The sequence below is a fragment of the Doryrhamphus excisus genome, chromosome 18, assembly GCF_030265055.1.
Source record: "Doryrhamphus excisus isolate RoL2022-K1 chromosome 18, RoL_Dexc_1.0, whole genome shotgun sequence".
In the NCBI taxonomy this organism is placed as follows: domain Eukaryota; kingdom Metazoa; phylum Chordata; class Actinopteri; order Syngnathiformes; family Syngnathidae; genus Doryrhamphus; species Doryrhamphus excisus.
Window position 1 is genome coordinate 2,467,381 of NC_080483.1, and position 11,164 is coordinate 2,478,544.

The window sequence follows — 11,164 nt, forward strand, 5'->3', positions numbered from 1 at the left end:
TTACAGATTACACTGATATGGCACCACAGAAGCTCAAATCTGATTGGACAAAAAAAAAAAAACATACGCGACTGCAAGCACTGCAGGCCAAGAAACACGCTACAAAATAAAGAAAGAAAAGACTATTGGGAATAAATTAAAACAATTTAATGGAACACATACTACAGTTAGGCCAGCAGAGAGGGCTATGCTGGCCCTGACTGCATAGTGTTATATTAAAGGTGACTTACTTCAGAACACCATGACTGAGCAGTATAGGACCCCTTTAAGGTGTGCTGACGCTCGGGATGGATTATTTTTATTTCCTTTATTTCCGATTGGAAAAATGAAACCTCATGTAGCTTTATTAGCAGTCACGTCTTGTAGGTGGGAGGATATGAAACATTGCTTTTAATTGTGTCTAAATAGCAGCGTTAAAAACACTATTATAAAAACAGAAGAAGGCAAAATGACGCAATCATGCCTGTTGAATGGGAGCCAGGTTGGCGTTAGCATTTCTGTGTGCCTTTGCTTTTTGTATTGTGGTCACTGAGAATGTCTTAAAAAACATGACATTTATGCATATGTTGAATTTGATTTTAGGAAATGACACTAGAAGAGACAAGAGATAATATTCCATGTCCGAAAGTATCCATAGCCTTAATAAATACACTATGTGCAAAACAAACTACAGTAAACCTCGGATATATCGGAAATTCGCTCACAACGGACAGATAAAAAAGAAGCGATTTTTCTGTAATGCATTTCCAATAAAAATTCATTGCATATATCGGATTTTTTATAACGGATTTCGCCTATTTCGGACAAAATCTCCAGTCCCGTTCCAATGCATTTCCATGAAATTTCCCTCGCATATATCGGATGGCCGCATCGTGGCGCTCCCGATTCGCCGAATCGTGACAGGCCGCTATACGACGTCATTTGCAGCGTTTGCAGCGTTGCCTGCGCGTCCAGGTACATTGGAAACATAGTCAAGGAAGTGCCTTTTTATAACGGATAAAATCCCATTTACGCATATACCGGATATAAATCCCATATATGCGTAAAACGGACATTTTCCGGTATACGCATATAACGGATTTCGCTTATATCGGACAAAACCAGTGGGAACAATTGAATCCGATATATCCGAGGTTTACTGTATTAAGATTTACAACAAGATTAATAATATAACTTGGCAATATTTTTCACAAAAATCACTTTTGTCTTTTGTCCTATTATTGTATGAGTTCCAGTTTAAAAATATACTCACTTTACTAGTAATGATGTCAAGGGGTTCTCAACTGGTCTCACCCTGAGACTTACAGTTTCCCATGGTCATAAAGTCACAGCCCACTTTTATTGCAGTCAAATTATCTTTTTAAACATAAATACGCATATTACACCTGCAAGAAACAACAAGGAACATGGCAACTAAATGCAAAAATCAATGCAGTAGAACCCCGATTAGCGTCTACCTTGGTTAGCGTGTCTTCCGGTTAACGTCTGAAATTTAGGCCACAATTTTGCCTCGTGTTGTTTGTGTTTTGTGTTGTCAACACAAAACACATTTTTATAGTTGGACATGCATAAAAAAACAATTTTAAATGCATGCAAATGAGGAACATTTACCTTCATTCAAGACGTGACCGTTCCCAAAGACAGGCAGTCGGATCAACCACCACCTTTCAATCACATTGTCAATCAAGATAAAAGTAAATATTAATTTATCCCATTCATTCATCATTTATATGTATTTAGATGCATTACAAATTAATTTACTGCATGTAAAACTACACGGTTGTCCTTTGTTTATCACAGTGAATTGGTTCCAGACCTGATCGTGAGAAAGGATTCAATATTTTTCTCATTACAGCATAGAAAAACCTGTTTATGATCTTCTAAATATGATTTTACCATTATTAGAGCCCTCTATATTACCCAATATAGTTACCATAATTGTTGGAAATAAGCCATTTTAAAGATAAGATAAGGTTAGCATGGAGCGCATCCTTCACCATGCACTTCAATGGCCTACTTGCAGTGAATATTCCCACAGGAGCTGCTGTCGGCCACTCTCTACACTGCTAACCTGTTGCTAGCACTCAGCTAACAGTCAAATCAAGTGACGTTCTTCGCGTGATGTAGTGACGACTGTAATTGTAAAACATGTTTTGTGCGGTAATATTAGGCTTTCAGGACTTATTGATTTACTGTCAATTATCTCGTATGAGAAAAAATGTATTCGCTTAGCGTCCATTTCAGTTAGAGTCGGTCCTGCTGAAACAAATTAATGATGCTGACCAAGTTTCCATTGTACAGTAAACCTCGGATATATCGGATTCAATTGTTCCCACTGGTTTTGTCCGATATAAGCGAAATCCGTTATATGCGTATACCGGAAAATGTCCGTTTTACGCATATATGGGATTTATATCCGGTATATGCGTAAATGGGATTTTATCCGTTATAAAAAGGCACTTCCTTGACTATGTTTCCAATGTACCTGGACGCGCAGGCAACGCTGCAAACGCTGCAAATGACGTCGTATAGCGGCCTGTCACGATTCGGCGAATCGGAGCGCCACGATGCGGCCATCCGATATATGCGAGGGAAATTTCATGGAAATGCATTGGAACGGGACTGGAGATTTTGCCCGAAATAGGCGAAATCCGTTATAAAAAATCCGATATATGCAATGAATTTTTATTGGAAATGCATTACAGAAAAATCGGTTCTTTTTTATCTGTGCGTTGTGAGCGAATTTCCGATATATCCGAGTCCGATATATCCGAGGTTTACTGTATATTTTGTAAATTGCTGTGATAGAATCCATCCTTTTTGTTTTGATGCTTATTTTGCACTGAACAGGAAGTCATTGTGTCATTGTTTAATGTCGTGTAAGTTATGTTTTTGGCGACATAAACTGACCCATTTGGGTTTGAGATTTTAACGTCGACAAATGCCGGAACTTTAACATGTTGGACTGGAAGTTGCTGAGCTGGTCAACATAAACGGGTTCCACTGTATCCCTTTTTTTTGGTATTGTGCAATTCCTGATCACTGGTTTTGTCCGATATAAGCGAAATCCGTTATATGCGTATACCGGAAAATGTCCGTTTTACGCATATATGGGATTTATATCCGGTTTATGCGTGAATGGGATTTTATCCGTTATAAAAAGGCACTTCCTTGTCTATGTTTCCAGTTATTTGTGAGCGAATTTCCGATATATCCGAGTCCGATATATCCGAGGTTTACTGTACATTATTAAAATGAGATATCAAAATTTCACCAAAAAATACCTAAAAATCATCAAATCATGTGGGTAAAAAAAAAACAGTTGTGCATGATATCTTTTGGAAGAAAAGAAACTGACCACGGAATCAAAATTGAAAGTTGCGGTGATCTTTATTTTTTATATAATTTTTTTTTTTGGTGCTTTCCACGCTAGTTAACGAGCTCGATGGCGGCGTTGTTATTGTACTGTGCTTCATCAATGTGATCCGTGATGCAGAAATCATGTCATATCACAAATTTCATGTGACTTCTGAGAATGTGTCCCACCCAAAATGGGTCAGTGTGACACTTTTGGAACATTACCCGCCAGTTGAGAATCTCTGGTTTCAACTATTATGGCTTTTTTGCTTGTAGAAAACAAAGACTACACACAATACCATGCTTAGAACGCCTATCAATAAAATAACAACAACGCAGTATCTCTTTTGTGATGTGACCTTTTTAACAACGAGATTAGATTTAACATTGAACACACCCACACAGAACACGGAGCAGGCTGCGATTTTAAGACAAAGCACCCTAATACATCCTCATTCCGCTAATCAATATTAACAATGTACCCGCATGTGCAGAACAAGCCAGTTAATCACCTAATCAGCAATACGCTTATAGACAAGCGCATCATTTACAAAGATTACACCAGGGGTGGGCAAACTACGGCCCGGGGGCCACATCCGGCCCGCCAAGTGTTTCAATATGGCCCGCCTGTTTTTTCCAAATATTTCATTTAAACTCAACATACAACCTGGCATCGTGGCTTGGGCCAATTTTTTGATGGTTGAGGTAGCTGCTTTATCAATTTCGTTATTTGATGTGGTCTGTTACAAAATGCTCCTGTAAAAAGGGACACAAGCACATAATAATAATAATAATAATAATGTTGTCAATAATGATAATAATACTACTATTATATTAATATTGTTGTTAATAATATTAATATAATAATGGTAGTAATATTACAAAATACTCCTGGAAAAAGGAGCACAAGCACAATAATAGTAATACAAATAATGATAATAATACTACTATTAATTATTATATTATTGTTGTTAATAATATTAACATAATAATGGTAGTAATATTATTAATATGTGCCCTGTGATTGGCTGGCGACCAGTCCAGGGTGTACCCCGCCTCTCGCCCGAAGACAGCTGGGATAGGCTCCAGCACCCCCCGCGACCCTCGTGAGGAAAAAGCGGTAGAAAATGAATGAATGAATGAATATTATTAATATAACAAAATAATAATAATAATAATATAATAACATTACTATAACTAATAATAATAATAAATCTAATAAAAATAACAATAATAATAATAATACATTTATAACACACTTTACATCAAATAAATGATTTCAAAGTGCACATATAGCAGATTGCATGACACTTTTACATGTAAAATATGTGTCAAAATATAGGTGTAAAAATGGTACTGTTACGTGTAAAATACTACATAATCCCCCCCGTCAATTTTGTTAAATTAATGCGGCCCGCGAGTCAAAAAGTTAGCCCACCCCTGGATTACACCGTTGAACTGCAACCTTCGCACGTTTCATCGACTGAGCGTCCCGTTTTCCCGTTCATCAAAATCACAGCAGATGAGCGCTCTCCCAATCGCAATGTAAGGCTCTTAGCATAACTTGAAATTGAATTCACGAGGACTCGTGCAACTCCTCCAACCCGGCCCACACATTTCCACGAGCCCAGCATATTTTCCAAGTGGAAGTGGGTTAGATAATGGATGCTGATGTATGCACGAGTGTGTCAAGTGTGTACAAAAGCAAAGAAAAAGGTCACAACCGCGCAGTGTTGTGTTCATGGAATAAGCTGCGTTTCATGAAACAATATGTATAAGCTATTTCTTTCGGACGTGCTTAACAAGGTACATTTAAGTATGTACATATATGTAAGCCGCACCCACTACTTTTAGAGAGAAAAAGAGATTTATATATACAGACTATAAGCCACAAATGTCCATGTCATAAAATGGCGCTCACAAGTCCGTGGGGCCTGGTAGTTCTTTATTTAACAGGAGCCAATCATGAGCTACGAAAAAACTCACAAGCTTGTCAACCCATTGGAAATCACAGGAGGTCATTCATCTTGTAAATAATGTTTAACTCATCACACAGCAACTTAACACTCAAAAAGCTAAGACTAAAAGAGTCATGGGGGTGCTGGAGCCTATCCCAGCTGTCGTTGGGCAAGAGGCGGGGTACACTCTGGACTGGTGGCCAGCCAATCACAGGGCACATATAGACAAACAACCATTCACACTCACATTCATACCTATGGACAATTTGGAGTCGCTAATTAACCTAGCATGTTTTTGGAATGTGGGAGGAAACCGGAGAAAACCCACGCATGCACGGTGAGAACATGCAAACTCCACACAGAGATGGCAGAGGGTGGGATTGAACTCGGGTCTCCTAGCTGTGAGGCCTGTGTGCTAACCACTACACCGCCGTGCAGCTATTGGAAGAAGTTAATAGTTCATTCATTCATTCTCTACCACTTTTCCTCACGAGGGTCGCGGGGGTGCTGGAGCCTATCCCAGCTGTCTTCGGGCGTAAGGCGGGGTACACCCTGGACTGGTGGCCAGCCAATCACAGGGCACATATAGACAAACAACCATTCACACTCACATTCATACCTATGGACAATTTGGAGTCGCCAATTAACCTAGCATGTTTTTGGAATGTGGGAGGAAACCGGAGTACCCGGAGAAAACCCACGCATCCACACAGAGATGCCCGAGGGTGGGATTGAACCCTGGTCTCCTAGCTGTGAGGTCTGCGCGCTAACCCCTAGACCACCGTGCCGCCCAAGTTAATAGTTAAAATATTTTTTTATTTTTAACTCTATTGATATTTGTATATTTCTTAGCAGTATGTTGGGTGTTAAGCTGCTGAGTGATGAGTTCAGCGTTCTTTAGAAGACACCTTGAGTCAGAAGTGAAATCTGCAATCAAGTAGAACTATATTAATACTGTAAATCCTCTCACCATACACCTTTAGCATTAGCATTTTATCACATTTCTCTTTTTTAAACACGCAAAGTTCACAGTTTGTTTGAATTTTATTGATCAACATATGAGATGGGACACAAGACATTACACGCATTCACTCCTCAGATCTTGGCTCGTCTTTGCACCATTCGGCTGTAGCATTTTTGTATCCTTGTTAAAACATATCCCTCCTCATAGTCCTACATCGACCGAAGATTCATTTACAGCCACGTAACTTCTGCCTTCATTCAACATGTACTATTGCTAGAAGCTCGCAATCCTATAGCAGGAAACTGGCAGTCCTGCATGACGGTCTGACAATGGTCTACAGCAAAATGCAGAACACAATGGTTCTCCCTTAGCCAATCAGGACTGTTCTTTCGCCAGCTACAGGCGGACAGACAGCTGACACAAAATGGACCCGTCTGGACATGTCTACAACACCCTCTACTGGTAGCAGTAGTAAATACAATAACAGACACATTCAACAGGCCACCTATAGATCACTCTAAAATACCACAAGGATGCAGAACACAATGTGTGTTCATAAGCTGTTCAAAACACATGCAAACTTGCCTGTAAATTGCACTTTAAAAATTGTGTGAATGGTGATGTAGCGAGGGAGCAATGAAAAAAAAATACAAATATAGGAACGTTCTCATGTGGGCAGGGCCTTAGTGTAAACAAGGTATGTAGATTAGATTGATGTAAACAAAGCAAAAAGCCATTATATTCTACAGCAGGGGTCTCAAACTCAATTTACCTGGGGGCCACTGGAGCTAGGGTCTGGGCAAGGCTGGGCCGCATCAGGTTTTCCACAAAAAAACCAACGCATTTATTAAAAACAGAAAAATATACAAACTTTTTCAGTGCTTTGGTTCCGATTTTCTACAATAAAAGCTCTGATAAAACATTCCACTGTTCTCAAATATCTTACTTTTTATTTTTCTGCACAAAATAAGATGAAAAATAAATAAACAAATCAAGGATAAAGAAAATCAATCAATCAGTAATACATAAATATAATAATATAATAATAATAAAACGGCAAATAATAAAAACTTAAGAAACCACATGAGACACATGCTAACTCGCAAACTAGAGAGCTAGCGACCTAAACGGTAGTTATTTCCTTTCAAATTAAATAGCCAAAAACGTACCACTTCCACACGGATAGGGAGGATAACTATTAACAGTTATTTAACCTTTAACATGAACATTAATCAAACATAATAATAATAATAATAATTTTTATTTTTCTGCACAAAATAGGATGAAAAATAAATAAACAAATCAAGAATGAAGAAAATCAATAAATCAGTAATAAATAAATATAATAATAATAAAACGGCAAATAATAAAAACTTAAGAAACAAATGATTTTTTTCATATTAAAATGAACAAAGCATTATTAGAGCCCTGTAGACATGACAAAACACGACTATAGTCACATTTATACTCTTTATTTACAACATATTGCGCAACTGCAGGGTCTTGAGACACATGCTAACTCGCAAACTAGAGAGCTAGCGAACTAAACGGTAGCCTTCAAGTTATTTCCTTTCAACTTAAATAGCCAAAAAATTACCACTTCCACACGGATAGGGAGGATAACTATTAACAGTTATTTAACCTTTAACATGAACATAAATCAAACGTAATAATTTTTTCTGGGTACATGATACCATACAGCATCCGTATCAAACTTGCGCGGGCCGCACTAGCATTAAACTTTCATATCAGGGCGGGGGCCTCAAACTAGTGTCCTGCGGGCCACATTTGGCCCGCGGGCCGCATGTTTGAGACCCCTGATTTAGAGTGAAGAACTTTTCTTTGTGTGTAACCCTGGTGTGTGGTGTGATTGACAGCAAAGAGAGTTTCCTTTAAACTTACCACTTCCACACGGATAGGGAGGATAACTATGAACAGTTATTTAACCTTTAACATGAACATGAATCAAACGTAATAATTTTTTCTGGGTACATGATACCATACAGCATCCATATCAAACTTGCGTTTGATATGGCGGGGGCCTCAAACTAGTGTCCTGCGTGCCACATTTGGCCCGCGGGCCGCGTGTTTGAGACCCCTGTTTTACAGCTTTAGAATTAAAACAGATGACTTACATTTAAATTGCCATATTTTGCAGATGAGTGCGGGAAAAAAAGTCACGTTCTGTATGAACGAGATAATAATTCATCATAAAACAGACTAATTATGAAAGGAATATAGAGCTGAGCTATTGCCTATTAATTTCCAATAGGAGCATGCATCTCTCTCTTTCTCACTCTTCTGGGCATAAGCAGCCAAGCAGATAACAAAGTTTAAAAACAGGCGTAATGGCAAACATGCATTGTGATTTGCACATTCTCTGCACAATAACAAGTGCGGGTGATGAAGCACTCAAGTGCATAATTACCAGCAGCCAGTGAGGCATGGCTCGTTGAGGAGAAACACTTCCAGGGCAGGCTGGAGGCGTAGACAAGTGGAGACTTTTAATTAGCGCAATGAACCTCTCCTCTTTTATGCTCCATTTAATGACACTCCGCCAATTAGGCTTTGTCATGTCAAGAGAAGAAGGAAGTGGCGGCGTCCAACCTGAACACCTTCTTTGTAACTGTCATAAGTCACGTCTCAAACTGGCCTTCACACGTTACGTGTTCATGTTATGTCTGATGGACGTATGCATGTGTGTGAATGGATATACATGTTGACATTATTTGTGCACGTGAATGAATATACAGATACTTACATTATGCATGTGTAGAGAATGAGTATACATGTTAATATTATTTGTGCAAATGAATGTACATACAGATTTTTACAGTATGTATGTGTGTGAATGGACATACACTAAGAGTTTTTGCACATGAATGGATAAACATATTTACATGACTGTATGCATGTGTGTGAATGAACATACATGTTAACATTATGTGTACATGTGAATGTACATACAGATTTTTACAGTATGTATGTGTGTGAATGGACATACACTAAGAGTTTTTGCACGTGAATGGATGAACATATTTACATGACTGTATGCATGTGTGTGAATGAACATACGTACATGTTTAACATTATGTGTACATGTGAATGCACATACAGATTTTTACAGTATGTATGTGTGTGAATGGACATACACTAAGAGTTTTTGCACGTGAATGGATAAACATATTTACATGACTGTATGCATGTGTGTGAATGAACATACATGTTAACATTATGTGTGCATGTGAATTAACGTACAGATACTTACATTATGCATGTGTGTGAATGGACATACAGTAAGAGTTTTTGCATGTGAATGGATAAACATATTTACATGACTGTATGCATGTGTGTGAATGAACATACATGTTTAACATTATGTGTACATGTGAATGTACATACAGATTTTTACAGTATGTATGTGTGTGAATGGACATACACTAAGAGTTTTTGCACGTGAATGGATGAACATATTTACATGACTGTATGCATGTGTGTGAATGAACATACGTACATGTTTAACATTATGTGTACATGTGAATGCACATACAGATTTTTACAGTATGTACGTGTGTGAATGGACATACACTAAGAGTTTTTGCACGTGAATGGATAAACATATTTACATTACTGTATGCATGTGTGTGAATGAACATACATGTTAACATTATGTGTGCATGTGAATTAATGTACAGATACTTACATTATGCATGTGTGTGAATGGACATACACTAAGAGTTTTTGCATGTGAATGGATAAACATATTTACATGACTGTATGAATGTGTGTGAATGAACATACATGTTAACATTATGTGTGCATTTGAATTAACGTACAGATACTTACATTATGCATGTGTGTGAATGGACATACATGTTAACATTATTTGTGTATGTGGATTGACATGCATTTACAGAATGCATGTGTGTGAATGGACATACAATACATGTTAAATGCATGTAAATGGACAGGTATTTACAGTACGCATGTGCGTGAATGTACATACACGTTAATATTATGTGTGCATGTGAATGGACAGACATTTATAGTATTCATTTGTGTGACTGGACCGACACGTTAACATTTGTGCATGTGAATGGACAGACAGATATTGACAACATGCATGTGTGCGAATGGACATACACGTTAACATTATTTGTGTATGTGGATTGACATGTATTTACAGAATGCATGTGTGTGAATGGACATACAGTACATGTTAAATGCATGTAAATGGTATGGTAAGTATTTACTGTATGCATGTGCGTGAATGTACATACACGTTAATATTATGTGTGCATGTGAATGGACAGACATTTATAGTATTCATTTGTGTGAATGGACATACATGTTAACATTATTTGTGTAGGTGGATTGACATGTTTTTACAGAATGCGTGTGTGTGAATGGACATACAATACATGTTAAATGCATGTAAATGGTATGGTAAGTATTTACTGTATGCATGTGCGTGAATGTACATACACGTTAATATTATATGAATGGACAGACATTTATAGTATTCATTTGTGTGAATGGACAGACACGTTAACATTTGTGCGTGTGAATGGACAAACATATTTATTGAATGAATAGACACGTTAATATTACGTGTGCTTGTGACCGGACAGACGTATAGATCATGTTTGGGAATAAACATGGACAGGCAGACGTCATATGTTTACATTATGTGTGTGCGTGAATGGATAGACAGATGTTTACGTCATGCTACGACAGCGTTTGTGTGTTTGTGTGTGTCACAAGCATCCAGACCACATTGCCTTGTCTGTGCTTTCTCATTCTCTGTTACTTTATGTAGCACTCAGGGTGAATCTATAAGGCATTTTACTGCACTCTCTACTCATTTCCCTCTCTCTCTCTCACA